Genomic DNA, 23,835 nt, shown 5'->3' on the forward strand with positions numbered 1-23,835 from the left:
TTATTAAGAAGGTTTTAACTTATTAAGGCATTAGAAAAAAAAAACAATGAAATCTGCCAAGAAATAGCAAATGAGAATTTTAAAATAAAAGCTAAATTTGAGTCAATGAAGATAAAAACAAAGAATATGTATATTCAAAACTTGTTCTTTGAAAATACCTGAAAAACAGCAGGAACAACAACCACAAAAATCAGAAAGTCAAATTATGTTAGAAAAAAGACAACAAAAATATACAAGAATTAGAAACGAAATGGAAGACACAATCCTAGATTCAAAAGATGAAGAAAACGCTGAGAGAGGCACTTGCAACTCTGGCACCAAACGGAGGGAAAAGGTGATTTCCTTGTAAAACATAGATCTTATGCACAGTGTTTGACACATGAGTTTAATAAATATCATCTATCATTATTATTGCTATTAGCACATCACATTCACATTCCTTTGCCAGTTCATTCTAAGACAAAGCTCAAACTTTGTCTTAGAAACAAAGAAACTTTCTTGCTGAGGAAAATTGCCAGAAACTATCAAAGGATAAGTTATTATCCTCATTGTAAACAACATTTATGGAGCACACATTGTGTCGGGGGCATGTCCAGGTTCGGTGAAATATAAGATATGGCCTCTGCCTGACAAGAACTTAAAATCTTTAGGGGCTGATGTGTACATGTGAGTAATTATTTCAGACTCTGGGGAACAAGAGCCAATTGACAGTTGAGATCATACCAACTACCAGAAGGCAGGGGAAGGAAAGATCTTTTGTGGTCAGTTGATGACAGAAGAACTTTATGGTGATGGGAGTCCAGTGGAATTCTTAAGGGTGGGCTGGGTTGAAATAAATTTCTAAGAGGAAAAAGGAGTGCAAGCTGGAAAGCAAATAAGAAACTCAAAGTTTGTAAACAGGCCAATGTGGCTGAAACAAAGAAGTACATGCCATTGGGTCAGATAATGAAGAGCTCTGGATTTAAATCTGTGGAGTTTAGAATTTGTCCTGTACGCTGTGCACAATCATTACAGAGTTCCGAGCAGGTCGGTGACACCATAAGCTGCAGTCTTGGGAAGGCTGCATTAGCAGCAATGTGCTTGGTGGACTTAAGAAGGGGAGTAGACTTGGCTGGGAGCAGTAGAGCAGCCAAAAGGCAGAAGGGCTATTGCTGTCATTTTAGGCCTTGGTGAAATCTAGAAATGTCATTATCCCATTCTGCAGATGGAAAAAACACAAAATGACTTCTGAGCCAAACAGAACAAGGAGGTGTGTAGGCAGTAAAACTAAGATGCCTTCAGCAATCCTGGTACAGAATTAGCCACACTTACCCAACTCCCGACTGTCCTCCTTTTGATATTAGAATGACTCTTATTTTTTGGCAATATTTCTCAGGTTCTCCAGAGGTGGCAGCCTGGGAGAGAGAACCTCTTTGTCACTGAATGGGACAAATTTTCTAAAGGAGTCTCCTTGAATTTAGCCTGGGGTTTGACTCTCCATAAAGCCGGGTTTCCTCTGACTCTCCCCCACACACCCCTCCTCCCTGGTCTGTATCCTCTCCAGGAACACAGAGAGTTAACCTTTGCAATCGGATTTGCTCTGTGCAACATGAAGTGTCACCCACTAACGCAGTGTACAAGGCGTCTGCGAAACGTATGAAAAGAAGTCCAGGAATTCAGTTAATTAACCACATCAGTTTCTTAACGTGATCAATTTTAATTAAACTGAATTTTAATAGAGATCGGTGTAGTCTGTAGAGACCAATTGCTAATTCTACAAAGCATGTGCTGCTTTTCAGTTCAGATTTGCTCCCATCTAATTAATATGGATAGAGCATTAAGCCTTTTTGGACTCTGGTGGTTTTCATTTCATGACTATTAATGATTTTAATGAACTGGACTAATTCAGTAGTTTTCATCCCAGTGTTTCAGGGCTTTGTTCATCACAAATTTCAGGTTTATAATTGGTTTCCAGGTCTTAACAGTGGTCATTGATCAGCTTCAGCAGTTCCTTTTACAACTCGGTAGGCGCTGGAGACTATGTTAACCCTTTGCTGCCTGGAGCTGAGAACAGTGCAGTGCTTCAGGGCAGAGTCCTGGCTTAACTGTCAACCTAACATAGCCACAGGGGTAGGGGAGAACTTAAAATTCATATGGTGACGTTAGCACAGGACAGAACAGAAAGGTCACCCCAGTCATATGGAAGCTTTAAATTAAAAAAAAAAAAAAGACTGGGGATTAGCTTTATTTTTCAGTTTTAATTTTCAGTACTCCAAGTGAGATATACATAATGAAATTATCATTTTTATTTTGGCAAACAGCATTTTCTAACCACTCATTGGCCCCTGATAATCCCTACCGGGCATCTTTATCGACAAGCAAAGAGTTAAGACTAAGGCGTAAGAAAAAAGAACTATAAAGAGCTAATAAAAAACAGAAGCAGTGAGACTGGGCTGAGGAGGGACATAGCTCAAGAAAACTAACACAGATAAAGAAATGTACACATTGATGAATACTTACTTATTCTTACATGACTGGGATCAATCTTCACCATTAGAGAATTGCTCACGGTCCTTCGCTGCCCTGAAAATAAACAATGACATTTGAGCTTCTCATTTAAAATAAAAGACAAAACTTTTAAATATTCTGTATCCAAAGTGACTATTATATCTTAATGCTGCTGCTGCTGCCTTACTCAATTCCAAAAAGTGACAGGCAGGATGAATATACAGAAGAATCTAGGTCACACCACCCAAATAAAGCAAGGTAGAAGAGAGAAGATTGTCTGAAACAGGCACCTACCTTTTTAATTATCCAAGAAACAGCGGTGTAAACACTCAAATCCCAGTCCAGAAACGTAGCTCAGAATCATCAGAAGCTCTTAAAAAGCTTATTTTAGTAAGCCTACCCAGAAAATTTCCTCTTGCCCCCTCACCCACCAATGGAAGAACATAAACATCTTTGCAGGGGTATGGAACTGTAATCCTCAAATGTTCCGGGTTGTTTTTTTTTCCTGAAAATATTCTGCCAGAGATTTAGTTGATTTGGATTCCAAACCCAGTTGAAATCTCTTCAACAGTTTAATTTGTAAAAAGATATTTCTTATTCAGTAAGATTCTTACAAAGATGGTGACTTTTTTTTAATGTATCATCTCTGTATTTTCAAGCACAGAGTATCTGAAGAATAAATTAAATGAAAATCATTATCAAGTTAGCATTTAAAATGACCCAGGAGAAACAATATGTATAAAGTTGAGAACATGCATTTATTTTACATTTTTCTCACTCCACTCCCCTTTACTCAATCATACCTGGTTTCTTTGATAACATTGGTTGACAGATTATGTCTCTGACCAGTTGAATTTATTTCTTCTTCTATAGGTTAATATGTTTAAACAAGCTGCCAGTTATAATAGAGATGACTGTATATCTTTAATTCTCGTTCATCTCTCAATCCTTTTCAGTCTTACTTCTGTCCCATAGAGCTGCAGAAATGCTCCCCACTTATAAAATGGTGATAATAATGGCTTCCTTGTAGGGCCATTGTGTAGATTAGCACACCTAGCAAGGTGGCTCAATAAATTATGGCTATTACTACTGCTCAAATCACCAACGACCTTTTGATTGACAAACGGCTTAAGTCCTTATCTGCCAAGCTGTCTGAAGCATTTGACACTGTAAACCACACTTTTTAAAACCCTTCCAAGAAACCACTCATTTATACCTTTGTTCTTTCAACAAATATATATGGAACATCAGGCAGTGGTCTAGGCACTGGGGATACCGTGTATTTCAGCAAGGCAGAAAGTTCTTATCTTCTTGGAGTTTTTATTTTTTTCTAATGAGGAAAATAGACAAATATGAATCGAAAAGTAATAGCCAACACTTATAGATAACTTAAATTGTACAAGACAACATTCTTAGCTTTTCACATATTTTAACTTCTTTAACTTAGATGAGTGTATTTTCATGATCCCCATTTTACAGATGAGGACACCAAGGCACTGGTAGCTAACTATCTTGGTCAGGACCACAAAGTTTGTAAATGATGGAGTCTGGATTTAAACCAAAGCAGTCTGCTCCAAAAATCCAAGTGTTTAAACCCAATCTGCTACTAAAAATCAGAAAACAAGACCGACATCACAGAAAGAAAGATATTATAAATGGTATGGTCAGGGAAACCCTCTTTGAGGAGGTGATATGTGAGCAGAAACTCCAGTACTGACAAAGAATAAAGCAAGCATGGTGTCCTATGAACCGAATTGAGTCTCCCACAACAAATTCATATGTTGAAGCCTTCATCCCCAGTGTGACTGTATTTAGAGATAGGGCTTTTAGGAGGTAATTCGGGTTAAGTGAGATCACAATGGTGAGGGTCCTACTTCAATAGCACATTAGAAGGTGGCTTTAGAAGAAAAGGAAAAGAGAGAGCTCTCTCGCTCCACATACATGCACTGAGGAAAGCCCAAGAGAGGACGCAGTAAAAACGCAGTCATCTCTACACCAGGAAGAAAGTCCTTACCAGAAAAAGAACTGACCAGCACCTTCATCTTGGAGTTCTCAGCCTTCAGAACTGTGACAAAATACATTTCCTCTGTGTAAGACATCCAGTCGTTGGTGTTTGTCTTGGCAGCCCAAGCTGACCAAGACACCAAATGGAGTCTAGAAGCCTAGAAAGATAATGCTTCTGAGATGTTTAATGAAGAAGGCCAGAGTACTTGAGAGTTTAGAAAGATAAACTTTGACAGGAGGTATTGCAATAATGGGTTCAAAAGAGTGATCAAGAGACTAGGTGTGGTGGCTCACATCTGTAATTCCATCGACTCAGGAGGCTGAGGTGGGAGTTTTGCTTGAGGCCAGCAGTTCAAGACCAGCCTGGGCAACATCGTGAGACCACCTCCGTCTCTAAACGTAAAAATAAAAACTCTTAGCCAGGTGTGATGGTACATGCCTGTAGTTCCAACTACTTCAAGGGCTGAGGTGTGAGGATTGCTTGGGAGTTTGAGGCTGCAGTGAGCTATGATTATGCCACTGCACTCCAGCCTGGCTGACAGAGTGAGGCTCTGATTCAGACAGAAAACGGAGACAGAGGTCAGAAAAAGAAAAACAAATGTAAACAGCTCTTTCAAGGAGTTTTCTTACAAAAGAAATCAAGAAACAAGCCATGACAGCACTGAAGGACCTTTAAGAAGATGAAAGATAATACGTAATGTTTATATGCTGATGGCATAACTTACTAGACAGAGGAAAAGTCATGGGAAATGATAGAAGAGGAACACTTGTAGGAACAAAGTCATTGAATAGGGGAGAGGGAAAGAGATCCAACACTCATGTAGGGGGTTTGAAATGAGGTTCAGAAACAGTTCATCCACTGTTCCAGAAGGGGAAGCAGGGGCTCTGGACATCCAGTCAGCCCTCCCTGTCTATGGGTTCCACATCCATGGATTCAACCAACCACAGATCAAAAATATCGACGGGGAAGAGCAATAAAAAATAACAATGCAACAATAAAAATATAAATAATGCAAATTAAATATAATATGGTACAATAATTTTTTACATAGCATTTACATTGTATTATATATTATAAATAATTTAGAGATGATTTAAAGTATATCGGGGAAAGTGCATAGGCTATATGCAAATACTATACCATTTTATGTCAGGAACTTGAGCATCCTCAGATTTTGGTATTCATGGGGGTCCTGAAACAACTATATGCACTAGAAAGGAAGGCAGTGTTCACAGATAAATGCAAATACCTGGGTAAGACAAGAGATTTGATAGTGGAAAGGAGAGAGGTTTTGGTTTCTCTCTTTCAGAGAATATTTCATTAGCAGAAACTACATGTCATTCATTACTGGACACTACTGTTATTTTCTACCTCTTGTACAGATGAGTAAACTGAGTCCCAGAAAAAATAAGTAACTGGCTCACAGAATTCACTCAGGTAGTGAGTAGCAAAACTGGAATTTGAACTAAACCTGCCTCTTTTGATTGTTTTCTGTTTTTGTTTTTTACTTGAGTGAACTAAACAAGAGCCACCATTAGTTGATAGTTAAAGGGAAGAAAATATTTTGGAGTTTGGAAAGTAGAGGACATGTTGAGATAATTATTTTAGATAACAGACAAGCAAGTTGAGTAATGAAATATAGCAGAATTTGCAGGCTGTGCTGAAGATTTTCTTGAGATTATCAACATAAATTTAAAATGAAACCAGTCTATATGGATTTGTGTTGTGTGGCTTTGTTTTATCTATAGTTCTATTTAACTGATGAAATATAGCAATAAATTTTAAACAGGTTTTGGGGTATGCCAGTAGAACATGATGGAAGGGGAGCAGACAAGGCAATTGAGGATATATAACGTTTTATAGTCATCAACCGTGGATCTAAACTGGATGAGGAGGAACGAGAGACCAGAGGGGGTGATAGGAAGTAAAAGTGGAGAGACTGAAGTGGGTTTGGTACAGTAGGTAATTTGAAACATGAAAGAGAGTATTTATTCATTAAGGTTTTGATGTTTAGAGTGTGAGGCATTTGGCATTAAGACTTTTGGAAAGTTCTAGGGTCAGACCATGGAAGGCTGGGGAGGGAGGTGTAGATTAAAAGTGTGTAGAAAGCAATGAGGTCAGGATAGTGACAGGCAGGATGTGAACACTGAAATTCCCAGGAATGACGGCAGGAGAACAGTGGAGGTAAGGACAGTGAGCCAGTGCTAAAACTTCAGAGGTTGAGAGAAGTGACCAGGGAACAGGAGATTGCAAAAGAGCAGAGAACAGATGGTCATTTAATGTCATCTCCTTCAAAGGGGCCAGGGGCTTTGAGGGTGAAGGAAAGGACTAGGGTTACAAGAACGCTAATCCCCAATTCCAGACCCCAGTGCAATCCCTTTGCATACCTCCCGATGAGTTTGTTTGCTTCGTTTTTGGTATTTTACTCTACATTTATAAGTAATATGCTTATGTTGCCACTTCTTAGCTTCAGATTTTTAGGCACTATTTATTAAGTTTGAACTTTGAAAAATGAGGATTCTCTTTGACATACATGCGTGTGTATACACACATGCAAATGCACATTCTCTCTCTAAACCCACTCTGGTTGTATGGGTTCCATTGTTTTCTTTCTGAACACTTGTAAAAAAAATTATTTTGGTTTCTAGTGTTTGAAATTTATTATTCTGGGCACAGGGTGGACTCCTTCAATCTGGAAACTCATGCTGTTTGTATTGGGGTAAATTTCTTGATTTATTTTTTTGAAGCTAGATTTTCCTCTGTTCTCTCTCAGTTTGACGTTTCCTTGACTCAAATTTAGATTTTAAAAAAGTATTTTCAAGTAAAGATAGTGATTTCACTTCTTAAGATTACTGTGCTCCACCTCCATTCCCACCCCATCTACATTCTGGGACAGTCAGCAGGCTTCCTTGTGGCTTCCCAGAATAAGAGGTCAGAGTTTTTTAAGTCCCCTTTTTATAGGCTGGGCAGATCTTTGAGCTCCCTGGGCCCATAGGTGTGGTTCTGTCCCCTACATGGCTTTAAAATACCCACTTCCAGACCACAGGTCCAATATCTGGTCTGATATACACAAGGTGCCAGCAGCCGTTCTCATCATTCTGGCTCTGATTTCCTGCTTAGGTTCTGGCACCTGGGCATTTGCTTTAAATTCAGCTACGTGGCAGACAAAAAGTAGTTTGTTACAACATTTTATTGAAGATTCCATGAGTTTGTGGTGGAAGAAAACAGGCAAAATTTTGCTATATCTATTACCCTTGTCTTAGGATTGTGCAAATGTCACCTTTCTTTTGTTTTGTTTTGTTTTTTCCTTTTTCTTTTTTGAGACAGAGTCTCACTCTGTTGCCTAGGCTGAAATGCAGTGGCGCTATCTTGGCTTATTGCAACCTCCATCTCTATCTCACAGGTTCAAGTGATTCTTGTGCCTCAGCCTCCCAGTAACTGGGATTACAGGTGCCCACCACCATGCCCGGATAATTTTTGAATTTTTAGTAGAGACAGGATTTCACCGTGTTGGCCAGACTGGTCTCGAACTCCTGACCTCAAGAGATCCGTCTGCCTCAGCCTCTCAAAGTGATGGAATTATAGGTGTGAGCCACCGTGCTCAGCCTCACCTTTCCTTTTTTATGTCCTGGGTACTGTACTGGGCTTCTTCCTGTTCTCCTTGCTGCAAGTTACACTTCCTTGTTTCTATTTTCAGTTATTGACATAAAAAACTAACAAGCAATCTGATTTTTGTCACTCCAGTCCTTAAAAGCCTCCTTTGGCTTACTGTAACTCTCAAGATCAAGGTCATTAGCCAGGTCACAAAGTTACTCAAAACTTGATCCCAATTATTAGGGATTGAATTTTGTCCCCTTCAAATATGTATGTTGGAAGTTCTAGCTCCTGGAATCTCAGAAGGTGACGATTGAGATAGGATTGAATGAAGTCGTAGGAGTGGGCCCTCATCTGATATGACTGGTGTCCTTATAAGAAGTCAAAGAGATGCCAGGGAGGTGCAAATACCACGAAAGGGCCATGTGAGGACATGGAGAGAAGACGGAAAACTGTGAGTTCAGGAGTGAGGCTTGTGGAGAAACTAACCTGCTAACAGTTTGATCTTGGACTTCTAGACTTCAGAACTGTGAGAAATAAACCTCTGCTGTTTAATCCACCCGGTCTGTGATACGTTGTTCTTGCTGACCGTATATCCCATTACTTCCCTTCCCTGTACCCCAGATATGACCAATGATTCACCATCCCTCAATTGTGCAAGTTGTTTTTCACAACTGGAAACCTCTGGGAACAATGCCCTTGCAGATATGTTAGGCTAAATAGACACCCCCAAGATATCCAGGTCCTAATTATTGGAACCTGTGAGTGTTAACTTAGATGGCAAAAGGGACTTTGCAGTGTCAGTCAGTTAAGGATCTTTTTATTTTTTCTTTTGAGTTGGAGTTTTGCTCTTGTTGCCCAGGCTGAAGTGCAATGGAGCGATCTCGGCTCACTGCAACGTCCGCCTTCCGGTTTCAAGTAATTCTCCTGCCTCAGCCTCCTGAGTAGCTAGGATTACAGGCATGCGCCACTACACCTTGCTAATTGTGTATTTTTAGTAGAGATGGGGTTTCTCCATGTTGGTCAGGCTGGTCTTGAACTTCTGACCTCAGGTGATTCGCCTGCCTTGGCCTCCCAAAGTGCTGGGATTACAGGTGTGAGCCACCTCCCCAGCCAAGTTAAGGATTTTAAGAAGGAGAAATCATCTGGGATAATCCAGGTGGGCCTTAAATGTAATCACATTAGTCTTTATACGAAGAAAGCAGAGGAGATTTGACTGTAAAAGAAGAGGTAGGAAATGTGATAATGTAAACAAGAGGCTGGAGTGATTGGAAGGAGGGGTCACAAGCTGAGGAATGTGGAAAACCTCCTGAAGTTGGAAAAGACAAGTAAACTGTTTCTCCCCTAGAGCATCCAGAAGGAACCAGCCAGTAATCTAGTGTTTGAACCTCTGGCCTCCAGAACTGTGACTGAATAAATCTGTATTATTTTAAGCCACCAAGATTGTAGAAAGTTGTTACAGAAGCCAAAGGCAACTAAAACACCATGGACATTTTGAATTGCCTCTTCAGAGGCAGATTTTATGCCGTTTTCTCTGAGAAGCCTTCCCTTATTCCCTTATACCATGTCTCCTTATTCAGTTATCCAGAAAAACCTGTCCTACATTAGTACTTCTTCTAATATATTAGATTTTTTAAAACTTTATTATTTTTAAACTATTCTGGTTATACCAAAAGTTACAAAAATAGTATTGTGTGCCCTTCTCCCAGCTTCCTCCAATGTGGACCTCTTACATGACTATACTACAAAATCAAAACTAGGAAACTGTCTTTGGTACAATACTGCTAATTAGACTACACACCTTATTCATTTGTCATTAACTGTGTTGGGTTTTTTTATGTTAGATTGTGAGTTCTGCAAAGTCTGAGATCACTTATTTTATTCGTCTTGATATTCATAATGCCTAATGAACACTAGCATCTCAATAAATGTTTTTAGAGTAAATGAGATGAGAAGCATGGAGAAAAGACTGGAAAGAAGATGAGATGAGATAAACTCAAGATTGCTTGTTCACATTATTTTAAAAATTACTGTTGCACCTTTGGGCTGGAAGCAGAATGAAAATGGAACAATAGTCTTGCAAGACATTAAAATTTTAGTGATATTTCAATATCGGATACTCGGATTTCTTGATAAATATTTTTACATTTGGAAAACAACACATGAATTTTTATTACACATACTGAACATCGCTCCAATTAAAAAGTTCTTTTAAACCATCAATTGATAGTTCAGACATTAAAAACTTTCATTTTACCAGCCGGGTGCGGTGGCTCACACCTGTAATCCCAGCACTTTGGGAGGCCGAGGCGGGTGGATCACGAGGTCAAGAGATCGAGACCATCCTGGTCAACATGGTGAAACCCCGTCTCTACTAAAAATACAAAAAATTAGCTGGGCATGGTGGTGCGTGCCTGTAATCCCAGCTACTCAGGAGGCTGAGATAGGAGAATTGCCTGAACTCAGGAGGCAGAGGTTGTGGTGAGCCAAGATCGTGCCATTGCACTCCAGCCTGGGTAACAAGAGCGAAACTCCATCTCAAAAAAAAAAACAACAAAAAAAAAACTTTCATTTTACCTAGCTAGTATTTTAGGTAGGATTTTCCAAAAAGAATAGCTAAAAAAAAGATCTAGTATTTATTTTTCTTGCTGAGTTCCATCCCAAAAAAGTCCTATATTAATGAAAAGTTGTCTTACATGAGAAGCTGAGAATACAGGGGAACATTTGAAAGGCTTATTGATGAAACTTGAGCAGTTACACATTCTTCTGTGGCCACAGTTGGAAAATGAAACATTGCTTTTCTATTTGGCAATTTAAAGTCAAATATATGTTTTATTTCCCAGCTAAGCTACATTTGTGCATTTAAATGATGTATAAATCATTCTATGAAGCAGAAAAGTTCAGCCACAGGTCACCAAAGGTGAGGTTATCTGATCCTGGAAGGAACACCAGAGATGAGAGCTCATGTGTCAAATCTGCCCTTCAGCTATTGCTGACCTTGTTCTATAGCTTAACTTAGGGGACTTTTGGAAAGACAGAGGAAAGAGATGACAGTCACTATTCTCCTCCTATGAACAGAGATAATGTATATGATCTCCCTTTAAACCCCTCCCCAAACCTCACATTGTAGGTCATTCTTAGCCCTAATTTTATAGATAAGAAAGCAGAAGCTCAGAGATTAAGCAATTTGTCCAAATCACAAAACTATTACATGACAGAGCTGGTGTCTATCCCACTTTGACCTCTAACCTTATGCTCTTTCTTCTACAGTTGATGAGTTTCTAGAAAAGCAGTGGCTATTTTGACTGCACATTAGAATCACCTGGGTAGCTTCACAAACTTTCAAAATGTAGGTGGCACCACTCTGGGAGTGGGTCCCAGGTATCTGTATATTTAAAACCTCTCCAGGTGATTTATGTGTGCAGGAAAGTTTATGAAAGAGAGGCCTCAAAATAGAATAAACAGTCTTTCCAAATAGTCTGATCTGAGATGCATAGAAGGACCCCATGTCTAATGATAATCTCCCAAAGTGGACTTCTGTGATGCCTAATATTCCTATCATCTTCATCATTTATTTGGGTAAAGATATCTATTCTTCAGAAGACCACAGTTAAAATGCAAGTAAGTCACTTAATAGGAGAAATGTATTAATATATGATTGTCCAAGCCCAGATTACATGACTCTGTCTTGGTCAATATTTTTAATCACCACCTAGGAGAAAGACACACAAGTTTTGCTCATTAAATTTGCAGCAGACACAGACCTAGAAGAGCTAGCTCATTTGTCAGAATCTGAGACCAGACCTTCCCATCCTGTCTCTTCCCCCACCAACAAAAGTCTCTAGGGGCTAAAACACTGGATTCAAATGAAGAATTAAAGTCTTGAGAATGCAGATTCAAAATATGAACAGGACAAAAATCTTATTTCAAAATAACTCATGTGGAAAAAATTCTGGAGATTTTAATACACATTAAGCTGTATATGGATCCAATATTATGACCTTGCTGATAAAAATGCTGATGAAATCTTAGGTTTCATAAAGAGGTATCACCTTCAGGTTAAGGGTTGTGACCATCCCTTGACCTGTAGATTATTTAATTAATATTAAGGGAATTATGTTTCCAAAGATACTGAAAAACTAGATAGTGTCCAGATGAAGGGTGGCAATGAGAATGCGGAAGAACCTGGAAACTACATCAACTGAGGAAAAAGCACAGCTGAGAGATGTTGTCATTTTGTCTGTGGGACTTACCCAGAATATTCCCATATACTTAACTAGGATAATTTCCTCCTTTTCAATGCATTGTTCTTTGTGCATTTTAATCTCATATAACACTATAGGATAGTTAGTGGTATGTTTATTTCCTGATCAACTGTTATTAGGATTAGCAGTTAGACTAGATCATTTTTTATGTCGACTGAAGATTACATGATTCATAGATTCCTCTAATTCATGGTTGGTTTAACAGCTGGAAAGCAGAGAGTACAGTTCTGAAGCAATGGGAGCAAAGGTGGTATGTTTTCACCAGACCATGTAACAGAATGAAGGGAGAGGAAGTTAAAGACCTGTGTAATTCACAAAGAGTATAAGTCTTGACGAAGTGCTAATCCAAGGTGGAGGCAGTGGGAAAATTAGTATATCAAAGAGGATGACACGCAAAAAGAAAAAAAGAAATCCCATTTTTCTAATTTCCTAGGTTTAACCAGACATGTCTATGAAATATTTTCTGCATCTATTTGCAATCCTATTCTTGTTCCATTCTTTTCTCTTATAATAAAAAAAATCAAGTTAATTATAGGTGACTTCTATATCTGGCTCCGTTAGAATAGCTAGGGCTATTTCACTTATCTGTTGTAGCACAAATCACCCCAAAACTTAGTGGCATAAAAAAGCAACCATTTTATAATGTCCATGAACTCTGTGGATCAGGAATTCAGAAAAGACACAGTGGAAATGGCTCTTCTCTACTCTTTGATGTCTCCTTGAGCCTCAGCTAGGATTGCTCAAACAGCTGGAGAGCAAGAAGAGCTGAGGCTGAAGGATTGACTTCCAAGATGCTTTTTCTTTTGTATATATGGAACTTGGAAGGGATCTCTAAAGAACAGACTCAGATGGAACTTTTCAAAAGACCACTTCTGTGGTCAATTCAGTATGGCAGTCTCCAAGTAGACTTTCAAGATGATTTTTTATGGCTTTAAGAGCAAGTGTTCCAGCAGCATAAGGCAGACATTGAATGGCCATTTATGAATTTTGCTGTAATCCATTAGTTGAAGTAGTTCTAAGTCTGCCCAAAAGTAAGGATAGGGGTCAAAGATCTCACCTCTCAAAAGGATGGGGATGAAAAAGAATTTATAGTCATGTGTTACCACCACTATATTTTCTGAGAATGACCATAAAAACCAGAGTATTTTTTTTAAAGAAGAGGAAACCATCAAAAAACTACTGATGTAAATAATACTTGAAATGCTAAGATTCCAGTGAGAATAAAATCACAGAGAGATGTACTTACATTTTATAATCACTTTTTTTTTTTCAGGGCATTGGTTGATTTTTGAATGGGAAGCCAAGGATTCACTCAGAGGGCCAGGGCATATAACTTCTGTTAAAAGGTACAGAATCCAGTGGAAAATTTGGCAATCTCACAGGGCTACAGAGCCAAAAATTAGAGTTTGGAACTGCTATGATAACCAGAATTTGGTGATGGGGTTGGTGAGGTGGAGGGTCACCAATCTGGTTATAAAAAAGACCCAGAGAAGTAAGCCCAGCTCTCTGCCTGCTTTCCCTTAAGACATTTGCTGATTCTATAGAAAAGTAAAATAAGAATCATATGATAAAGCAAAATTTTCTATTTTCTCTTGGTGCTGGGAAGACGAAGAAAAAGTGACACTTGAGTACTTGCGACCCACTTCAGGGAAGGCCCCTACTAAATACATCAGAGTATTGGTTGGAAAACCCTGAGGATGACACTCTAGGAGCATGGACAAACTAGATACCGAATTTTGGAAAACTATAATCCATCTGTGAATTAGCTCAGTGTCCATGTGGCTTAAAGGAGACTGCTACCATTCTATTTGCTTACCAAGGATAATATCAACTCTGTGTAGGATGATATTCTTATTATTAGCAATATCTGGCTGTTAATAAAAAATACATCCAGGTATGTCAAGAAAGAGAACCAAGAGAAAAAATGACAACAGAAACAGACCTGCAGATGACTCATTTCTTAGTGTTAGTAGGGATAGACTTTAATGTAGCCAGACTTAATATGTTCAAGAAAATAGCTGTTAATATGGAAAATTTCACTAGATACTTGGCATTTATTTTGAAAACAAAATAGAAGTTATAGATATAAGTCATAATAGCTGAAGCTTGAAATTAAGACTCAATAGATGTGTTTACCAGCAGGTCAGACATAGCAGAAAAGTTGATTACTAAATTGGAAGGTAAATTGGTAGAAAATATCCAGGCCAAAGCACAGAGATCAAAAATGATAGAAAATAGGAAAGATCACAGAGACATATGGGACATAGTGAAAAGGTCAGAGAAAAATAAAATACAAAAATATTAGAAAGGATAATAGTAAAAATTTCCCAAGACTGACAAATATATCAGCCACAAGAATCTCTATGAACTTCAAAAGAGCATACAAACAAAAAACCCAACCAACCAAACAAGGAAACACAAAATATAAACCAAAAGCAAACAACAACAACAACAACAACAAAAAACTCTTCACTTAAGCTCAGAATAATAATGTTTCTGAAAGAAAACAAATAAGAAAAAAGCAGCTGGATAATTTTTTAATGTATTGACTTTAAAATACAAACATTAAAATTTACAGTTGACTTCTTGATAGAAATGATGGAAGTCAGAAGACAGTGGAAAAACATCTTTAAAGTACTAAAAGAAAAATGTGAACACAATTTTATATTCAGCAAAACTATCTTTAGACACTGAAGGTCAAATACAGATGTTTTTGGACAGGCAAAGAGTGAGTGAATTCATCATTAGGAGACTGAAAGAAATACCAATGGACAGATGGAAAATGATCCCAGAAGGAAACATGAAAATATAAGAAAGAATGAAGCACTAACTGAAGGTTAAACAATTAGAGAAATATAAATGAGTATTGAACATACAAAACAATAAATATTCCTTTGAGGGGCTTAAAATACACAGAATTAAAATGTATAATAACAATAACAGAAAAGCCCAAAGTGAGTAAGTGGAGTTAAAGTATTCCAAAGTCCTTGTGTTATCTGTGAATGGCTAAAAGTACTCATTTTTATATAAATCAAGGTTGTATGTTACTAAAAGAACATGTAACTACCAAGGTTCTAACTAACTGAAGTATAACTAGCCTGCTTCAATACATAGACTACAAACACTGGATTTGCCCAAAAGAAGCTAAGAAAGAAGAGGAGAAAGAAAATAACAAGTTAGACAAACAGACAATAAATAAATATAAACCCCCAAATTAAGTGTGTTTTAAATATGACAACTTAAAAACCAAAATGGTCAGACTAAGCAGAATTAAATCCAACCACATACTGCTTACACCTTAACTAAAAGGACACATCTACTTTGAATGGGAAAGATAAAAAATATCAGGTAAAATAATATTCAAATTAGGTGAAATAATAGCCTGAAAGGATTCAGAGACCACTTGCTGTCCATGCTGACTCTTTGATTTTACGTATCATGATGCTGAGGCCCAGAGTGGCAACAAGTCACGTAGACTAAGGATTCTTCAGAATTCTGACTCTCAGCTCTGCCATTTTCATCTAACACCATAAATGGAAATTGTTATACTTTCCATTGTGTTTCATTGATTCCCAAATCAGAATGCCATGTTAATCTCAGTAGAGCCCATTCATGCTGGACCAGCTGTGTTTGTGGAAAACAGAACCTTAAGAATATCTTCTGAAATGGTTTCCTTTGTGGAATTGTGGAATCTGTGAGAGACTTTTATTTGTGCAGTATGATTGATTTGTAATCTCCGCTGCCCAGCTCAGAGGATGGATGCATGGGCAGTGAGACATCCCTTTGCATGATTCCTTTTTTGCTTTTTCCTCATTCCCTTTTCACTTTCTTTCCCATCCAAGATTTATGACTGGGGAAAAGATAAAAGAAAAAACAAATGCAAACTCTAAGCCAAGAGAGTGTTCCTGACTAAATTTCAGCTCTCCTAACAAATTGCCTAATCAAGTTCACCTAGCTCAGTCAACAAATCAGATGAGAAATTTTAACCCATTGCCCACCAGTATCACATTGGTAAGGAAGGTGACATTTATTTGTCTAACATGATCATGTGTTAAAATTAGATATGAATTATAGTACATAAATAAAATATTAGAACTAATTGTGGCAGGTGAGGTATTAGTATGGTTACACATTTGAAATAATCAGATCAAAGCTACCTTTATCTCCAAAGAGAAAAAATGATAGTGGCACAACACAGAGCCCTGACTTGGGGTCTGCTTTTGACTTGTTTGTCTCCTTCTGCAGCAGCCTCAGGTTTTTTCCAATGTCTGGGTTAATTACAAGTAGAGCAGGAAGTATATACAGCCTGAGGCTTTAGAATTGGATTATATGGTCAATCAAGCTCATTAGCTATCATAGCACAGATAACCCAAAATGTCTTTAAAGCCTCTGAGTTATAACATTTCCTCCTTCAAGACTAGACGTAAGCACTTACAATTATCCCCCTTTCCATAGTCTTCTCCACTAATAGGATAGCTAACATTTCTTAAACACTTACTGTGGACTCAATATCTTAAATACTTCTTTCATTTAATCCTCATAACACCCTATGAGGTAAGTACTGTTGTTATTACTCATTTTACAGAAGAGGACACTTGTTTAAAGGGATTAAGTAGTACCAAAGTCAGTCACCTTATCACTGGCCAATATGGAGTTTGAATCCAGTGGCCTACAGTCCTTACCACCCCATCTGTCTCTAAGACAAAAACTCTGGCGTGGATCTCATCTGATTGTCTGGGTCCCTGATGGCCTGCTAACTTACTCCTTCGTAGACCCTCAGCCTGAGAGTGGAATCCTTCTGCATTCTCTACAATCTCAAGTACCAGGGAAGAATTCTCTCTTCACTGGCAGTTACAACTTCCTTCCTGAGTTTCAACTCTGGCCTCCCTCAAACAGTTCCCTAGCTGCTTCTAAGCTTACAATATCCTTTGGACACTGTGTTTCAAACTGTTCAACTGCTTTTATGAGTACCAGCTGCCAAATCTCAACCAGCCTCTCCTGGTCAGTCCTGGTGCTTTTGCTGTTGCCAACAGAAACTTTGGCTCTCCCATTCCCAGCATGCCTGGCTCCTGAGTGTGCACCTGCCATCACAGTCTGCGGACACATGCAGACTGTTTAACTGGAGCATATAATCATTTCATAGTAAACCCCTAATAAGGCATTCCCAAGAGTATCAGTCTCTGTGACAGCTTGTCAGACCCATATTTCAGGCTGCCTTAGGCTGCCAGGTAGAATTATGAACTGTTGCTGTTTTCTCTGTTTTTCAGTTAGTTATCTTTTGCCATTCTAAATCATTTAAATTATTTGCAGATTTCATTTCAGTTTTTTTTTCTTGATGACATATTCCTCCCCTCCTTTCATTATTATTTTTAAAGAAATTTCCTCAGACTTATCAGGAAAGGCCACTTGAAAGTAAAATCTCACAAAACAAAATAAATGAGAAGCATAGATTTCCCTCTGTGACCCTTTTGTCATTCTCTATGCATTAAGCAACTGTGCATTAAGCATAATAACTTTGGGCTAATGTTCAAAAGGGGCAATGGAAGCCTTAAGAGTGACACTGTGAATATTGAAGTCCAAAGGGTAAAGAGAATGTGATATCCTTCTTACAGCTGATGAGGGAGTGGCCTCATAAAAGGGAACTGAGGGTGTTATTCTAGATGATCACCAGGGTCCCTTAAAGTTGTAATATTCTAAGTGGTCAAGGGGGACAGCCCCAGTAGTATGGGTTAAAGTGTGAAGGTAATCACTAACACCATACTTGGCCCTAATAATTTGTCTACTTCTTATTGATCTGAATGAATATATTGCTGTTAATAGCCCAGAAATAATTAGCAGAGGGTCCCTTGAAACTATGTTATAGATTTCAGTGCCTTGTAAAGGTTCTTTGTTATTTTCTGGCCTGTTACTGATTCTAAAAAAAACTCATATCTCTTGAGACTCTTGGTTGGAAACCTTAGAAACCAATGCTGGCTACTTAGCAAAAGAGGATTTATTGGAAGGAAGGGTAAGTCACAGAATCAATGGCAGGCTGGAGGACTTAGCATAGAAAATACACCAACGTGAAGTGACTCAGGGGCTGGAGAGGAAATTCTATGTCTTATCGAAGGAAATGACTGGTCCCCAAGTCACACCTACTGCTGTGATGCACACAACCTCTGAACTGTTACCTCTGACTGAATCACTGAAGCACCAAAGTTCTGAGAATAAGAATCACAACGGCACCTTGGTCACTGTTTCCCAGTTGTACTGGGGGGCTGAAAAGGAATATGACCTCCTAGACTTCTACAGTGGGAGTTAATAAGAACTGCCTCCCCATTAAACCGACACTCAAAGAGGACTTCCACCCAAAAGGAAACTGGGGAGGAGTATGATTGAATGCGCAACAGCCAAACAAAGATCAAATGTCTGAGACAATAGTATATTACAATATGGTGTACACTTACATATGTTACTATTGGTATACCTACTATATTCAAAATATCATGAGCTTTAGGGTCAGATAGACTTTATTAAAAACCCAGCCTGCCACTTTCGAGCTGTGTGATCTGGCAGATGTGTTTTAACTCTGGGATTCTCAGACAATTCTCCCTCCTTTTGTCCTTTTAGGTTTAAGGACATGATTCATACAAAAGCTAGCACACAGTAGGTTTTTATTATTTTACTTTTCTCGAAGGAAGACATGTTTCTCATTCTGTATATTAAATAGTTGCTAGATCAGCAAAAGTTTTCTAAAAGACTTTGACAAAGAGTCTTTGAAATGAGGAAATAGAATAAAAATGTAGTAATTAGTAGCATACAGACAGCTCAAGCCCTGTTCCACAAACAGGAAACCTGTAGCAAGATCTGGGAGGGACACGTTTTCTCAGTGTTTATACCAAATGGGGACGTATCCTTCGCCTTGATAATTGGATGTCTCTCCCTTCGATTGAGAAATTAGATCTCTTCCCCCTCCCGCTGCCACCCATATATTTTACTTTATGATTTAGAATGCTGGAGTGTCTCTGAATTTTGCCAGTGCATTTGCTTAGAAATAATACTATTATCATAAAGGGCCAAGTTTTTAAATTTCTTTTCATGCTAAGTTAGCAGGAAAGATCAAAGTCCTTTCATCTTATGACTGAACTGCTCAAGCATCTAAAAATGCCTTCAGGACTTCAGATAGGAGCCACCACAGTACATGATACATTCTTTTTATAGACTTATAGGTCTGTGAGCCACCCCCCCCCCACCCTTTTTTTTTGGCATCCTAATACAGCTAGCTACTGCATTGTGTGGCAAATGAAACAGAGAGGTCTGCTTTCGTTAGCCACACTTCTTTAACTGAAAATGCTCAGTCTACCATGCATAGTTTTGTTTTTTTTTTTTTTCTAGCAGAAAGATGATTCTGACCTGAGCTTTTTTTAAACAATATTTTAGGGTCTTTCAGAAAATTATCCAGTATGAACTTCAGTTAACTAAGAATGAAATCGATATTTTTAACCAGATTTTAGAGCATATACTAAAGCTTCTAATGTATATTAGTGAGCTGGGTCAATTTCATCAAATTCTCTCAGGCTTGCCATCCTCCAAACCTAACTATGTAAGACATCCAAATATTAAAGAAAATCCCTGTCTTTTGGTAAGGGGTGTCTGGAATGTTCAAATAGAAAAAGTAAATATAATTCATGGTTATTTTCTCTACAAGTATATATACAAATGTTTGGTTGTGAGCATGCTGTTGACAATAAAAACTGAAAGCGACCTAAATGTCCAGCAGTAGAGGGCTGAGTAGATAAAATGTGGTTTATCTCTATAAAAGAAAATCTTATTATTGGTAACAACATAAGGAAAAAAGACGTGGAAATTTCATTTCACTATAGGTAAAATAAAATTTCAAACAATACATTCAGTATGATCTCAACTTTGTAAATATACAGAGATACAAACAAAAAAGACTAGGATGACATTCCAACTGCAGTTTTTTTTTTTTTCCCTAAGTGGTACAATTATTTTTATTTTCTTCCTTTTGTGTATCTGTATTTTCTAGAATTACAGCCAAAATAACTAAAAACAGTAAGTTATTTAATATAGCAACAAGATATGATTGATGTTATTTTGTTTTCAGACTTTCAACTCTCAAACTTATATCAGATATTAGCAGTGTTACTCATTTTTAGATAGAATATCAAAGTAGTGGAGCAAAGGGATGAATATGAGACTTACAAACCTTGGATATGTTCTCTCCTTCTATTTAAAATTCCTTAACTCCATCTCTAATATTAATATTTGGTTAGATGGTGCTGACACACTTGCAGATATTTTTCTTTCTGAGTTAAGCTTCAGTTACATCCTTCATCATCCTGCCTAATCAGTGTTCATATATTTGAGTATGGCCACTACAGTTAGTAGTTAGTAACTCCAAACATCAATTTACTAAATTGCTGATGTATAATAATAAATTGTGATTTTTTTCCAAACTCTAAAGAATGAGTTTGTATTTATTCTAGTACTGAGAAAAAGTTTGAGTCTGTTTCTTCCATGCCTCCTACACTGGTGATTTGTTCCTGGCACAAGCACAGCCTTAAATCTTCACCCCCAAATTAGAATTCCTCTTCTGAAGTCTCACATGCTGGTGAAGTGAATAGCTTTGGAGTCAGAATGCTTGGGTTTAAATTTTAGTTTCATCACCAACTAACAAGCTATGTGGCTTTGGGCGAGTTAGTTAACCTCTTTATGTTTCAGTTTCCTCTTCTATAATAAGGGGAAAATATTGGCGCTTACCCCATGAGGTTGTAGTGAAGATTGCCTGAATTAATATACGTAGAATTTAAAACAGTGGCACATAATAAATGTTCTATAAATAAAAGGCATGCTAGTCATTTTCTATTTGCCCTCCTTATCCCTTCATAAATCCATTCTCATACTTCTCTGCCTTGCTGGGGCTCACAGAAGCTGACCTCTATTGACTGCAGTCCCCAACTCCCTCACCTCTAGCTCCCAGTTGGGTTTGCCAGTAGATTGTAGGGCAGGAAGAGACAGAAGTCCCAGGATTTATTCCTCCCTGCCTCTGCTGCTCCTTTTAGGGATCGGGTAGTGGCTGCCTCCTTCTACGGCTACAGTTGGAATGGCAGCAGCTCCTGATAGGCAGCCTCTCTCTAGAGCACGCATTTTCATCAGATTTCTCTAACACCATTCCCTTCTTTTGCTTTTCTGGGCCCTGGGATAGTAACAGCTCCCAACTGTTGCTAATTCCTGGGTGCTTCACCATGCTTTGTTGGTTCCCTGAAGTCTGCCCACATCTCTCTCAATTGTATCTTCATTAAGTGTTCTCTAGTTAATCCCTTTTGAGAGAGCCAAGTGCTTCCTGCTGGGAGCCTGACTGATGCAACTGAACATTATTAATATATGTGTCCTTTTGCTCATAGCAGTATTGCAGTCAGAAGAAATTGTCAAGCATAAAAGTGATCCTTTTATTGAGCATGCAAGGTACCAGACAACTTTCAGATTCTTCTGAATTATGAATGCCCCAGGTTTGCTAAACCATCTGAGAATCACACTAGTGAAATCTGAAGGATGGAATTTTCAGCTACTGTTTTATTTGTGCATCAGGAAATATGCTGCTTAGAAATCATACTAAGCTTTGGATTCTTTTAAGATTCTTGTCTGCTTATACATGTCTTTGTTCAAAGTGTTCAAGAAAAATGCCTGGTTGTGATTTCTACTAAATTTATACCAGACGATAGATCTGAGTCAATTAGTTATTCATTCATTTATTCATCAGATATAAATTGAGGGCCTGCTCTGTGCCAGGGGAACACACTACTGAGGAAAATATTGAAAGCAGCAGCAAACAGAGGCAAGGCACAGTCCTCATGGAACTTAACTTTCTAATTAGGGGGAAGAAAATTTTATTCTCTAATTGAACGCGCGTGCGCGCGCGCGCACACACACACACACACACAGAGCAAAATTATAGCTGTCACAGTGCCATGAAGGGAGGCACATGATACCAAGAGAGTCTTTAATAGAGAGATATGATCTATTAGGAGATAAGGGAAGGCATTCCGGATGCAGTGACATGAGATAAGACCTGAAGAATAAGAGAGTTGATAAGGGAGAGAAAGGGGAAAGAGCATGTGCCAAGGCCCTGTGGTGAGTGGGGGCTGTGGTGAGAACTGAAGGGATCAGTGTGGCCAGAGGGCAGGACAGGGTATACATGACGAGGCTGAGGGGAAGCTGAAGGCTAACAGGATGGGGCCTTAAAGGCCATGTTGAGCAGTTTGTCTTATTTCTAAGAGCAATGGGACACCATTGGAGGATTTTTAAGCAGGGAATGGTGTGACTTGGTTTTGAGTTTTTTCAAAATCATTTTGTCTCTATAGGTGTTGTTGTTTTAAACTCTTGGATTCCAGACCAAAAAAAAAAAAAAAAGTTGAAATAAGAATAGAGAATATTCACTAGTTTCTTTGCAGGTGATTAGATAGGAACTGAATTAATTTATCCTAATCAAAAGGATTCTTCTCAAGGCCTCTGTAGTGACAGGTAATTTCAAGATGTGATCGTTATACGTGTCTGTTTCCAATCAATCCCTGGTTCCACATTTCAGCAAGTCAACACTGCTACATATTTTTGTAACTTTCTGGTAATTTTCATGTCACAGCTGTCACTGGGCTCCCTGCTGGACCCAAGTACACATAACTAATTAATCAGTCAATCAAGAAGGAGAGAAAGTCATGTCTGACGCTACAATGAAGATCTTTGCTTGCTAAACTCAATGACTAGTTTAGGGTAGGATTAAAAAACAAGGAGGCCTTCTTAGGAGGCAGAGTTTGCAGATTTAAAGATAATTCCTAAGACTAATGGTCTTGTAATTTAGAGTGTGTGCACTGTGGTTACCTTGCTGGTTATTCCATACTATCAAGGGAAGCAAATCTATGGCTGGAACCCCCATGGCTCCCCAGTCATCAATGTGGAGGAAGGCGGGAGGCAGGGAAATGGAACAGCAGGGAGAAGGAAGAATTCCTGGGTCAGGAGTCAGGAGATCTGCCTTATGGTTCTAGCTCACCCACTAATACACAACCTATATAAACTTGGGCAAGCCATTTTAGCTTATAGGGCCTCATTTCTTCATCTATGAAAATTAGTCCTATTGAAATAAAGAGAGGGATCCATCAAGGGAAGCAGTCAGAACTTCAAGTATGGATGGACACAGGATACCTCCAGACCTGAGTCTGGTCCTTGGTACTCTGGATCCAGGAAGCTAACTCTGTTTACCCACAGCTGACCATGTTAATTAAAGCTTGCTGCTTTACCTTTTTAATAACCAGGAGGAATAGCAAAGAAGGTTTATCTTACGAGTTTTACTCATCAGATTATGTCTGATTCTTCTGCTCCAATAGACAAAGCCTAAACCTCAGTGGTGCTTCCCAATAGAGGTGTATCATGTAAAATATTTGCACACATGAGGCAGTGTATCTGCAGAACCAGCCTAATCTGGTTCAA

At 38.5% G+C, this 23,835-nt stretch overlaps 1 long non-coding RNA gene across 2 annotated transcripts in view; it reads right to left on the minus strand.

Annotated features, from left to right (window-relative positions):
* Positions 1 to 518: 518 nt before the first annotated feature.
* Positions 519 to 23,835, minus strand: part of LOC105717232 (uncharacterized) — a 45,700-nt gene continuing 22,383 nt past the window's right edge. For both annotated transcript variants that reach the window (XR_010338404.1, XR_001107482.2), the window contains 4 exons: positions 3,704 to 3,817; positions 2,500 to 2,562; positions 1,312 to 1,394; positions 519 to 1,198 (listed from right to left, as the gene is read on the minus strand). This is a non-coding gene — a long non-coding RNA (uncharacterized LOC105717232). The remainder of the gene's footprint in view (positions 1,199 to 1,311; positions 1,395 to 2,499; positions 2,563 to 3,703; positions 3,818 to 23,835) is intronic.

Source organism: Aotus nancymaae, unplaced genomic scaffold (assembly GCF_030222135.1).
Source record: "Aotus nancymaae isolate 86718 unplaced genomic scaffold, 86718_ANA_hifiasm-v0.15.2.pri h1tg000059l, whole genome shotgun sequence".
Classification (NCBI taxonomy): Eukaryota; Metazoa; Chordata; class Mammalia; order Primates; family Aotidae; genus Aotus; species Aotus nancymaae.